General features: G+C 49.3%; 1 pseudogene; it reads left to right on the forward strand.

Moving 5' to 3' along the window:
* The first annotated feature begins 364 nt into the window (after positions 1-364).
* On the forward strand, positions 365-503 carry LOC125526161 (annotated as a pseudogene).
* The last annotated feature ends 1,080 nt before the right edge of the window (positions 504-1,583 follow it).

Consider the following 1,583-nt stretch of genomic DNA (forward strand, 5'->3'; position numbering starts at 1 on the left):
AGCACAGATGGAGCACTTCCTGGACGGCGCAAGCCCGGCACCCCCTCCTACCATCACCATCACCAAAGATGGGAAAGAGGAGCAAGTCTTCAACTACGCCTGGTCGATCTAGTTCGCCCAGCAGCAACAGGTACAAGGATACCTTATGGGGTCTCTGTCACGTGAGATTCTTGCGCAGGTCGCTACTCTTCAGACACCGGCCGAGGTATGGAGTGCCATCCATGCCTCCTTCGCTGCCCAGACGCAAGCATAGATCGTCAACACCCGCATCGCCCTCGCCAATCTGCACAAAGGGAACATGGGCATGCAGAAATATCTGGCGAAGATCAAGGCCTTCGCCGATGAGATCGCCTGCACCGGTGATCCCCTCTCTGAAGGAGAGCTAACCTCCTATGTGCTCAAAGGGCTGGACATCGAGTATAACCCGGTGATCTCAGCCCTGGCTGCACGTATCGAGCCGGTGACCGTCCAGGAGCTTTACAACCAGTTGCTAAGCTTTGAAGCTCGCATGAATCTGCTACAAGGTAACAATCTTCGCCAGTCATCAGTTAACTCTGTCACACGTGGTCGTGGCACTGGAGGTCGAGGCCATGGTCACCGTGGTCACCAGGGGTGCGGCAACGGCAACAACAGCGGGCGTGGGCGCGCCAACAACTCTGGACCACACCCCTTCAGCGCCTCCTACTCTAACACCAGGCCGTGTTGCCAGCTCTGCAAAAAGTCAGGGCATGAGGTGAAAGACTGTTGGCACCGCTATGATGAAGATTACGTGCCCGAAGAGCGCCACGTAGCTGCAGCCATCAGGGAGCAAGAAGAAGCTGGAGACACCATCTGGTATGCTGATTCTGGAGCCACAGATCATGTCACGGCGAGTTGGAGAAGCTTGCAAATCGAGAAAGATATTATGGCAATGATCAGATAAACACCACCGCAAGTGGAGGAGGTATGGACATATGTCACATTGGTCAATCCTCTATTAATTTCCCTAATGTTAAACGTGATCTTCTAAAGGATGTCCTTCATGCTCCACAAGCCAACAAAAACCTTGCTTCCATGTCTCGTTTGTCCACTGGTAATAACATCTTCTTTGAAACTCATCCCAAGTATTTTCTTCATTAAGGATCGGGCAACGAGGGAGCTCCTCCATCACGGTAGATGCGTCGGTGGTCTATATCCTATCACATCAAGAGCTTTTAGCCACAAGCGTCATCACCAAGTCTACTCCGTCGTCAAGCCGTCCTTAGAGAGGTGGCATCAAAGATTAGGTCATCCTTCATTAAAAATAGTTGATCAAGTAGTGAATAAAGGCAATCTTCAATTGTCTAGTCGTGAGAATAAAGAGTCTGTTTGTGATGCTTGTCAATGTGCCAAGAGTCACCAACTCCCCTATCCTAGATCAAAGAGTGTGTCTCATGCTCCGTTGGAACTGATATCCAGTGATGTATGGGGTCATGCCAGAGATTCCTTTGGAAGAAAGAAATATTATGTTAGTTTCATTGATGATTATAGCAAGTTTACATGGATATACTTACTTAAGTTCAAATCCGAAGTTTTCTCTGTCTTCCAAGAATTCCAAAAACTTG

The sequence above is a fragment of the Triticum urartu genome, chromosome 7 (assembly GCF_003073215.2).
Source record: "Triticum urartu cultivar G1812 chromosome 7, Tu2.1, whole genome shotgun sequence".
NCBI classification, from domain to species: domain Eukaryota; kingdom Viridiplantae; phylum Streptophyta; class Magnoliopsida; order Poales; family Poaceae; genus Triticum; species Triticum urartu.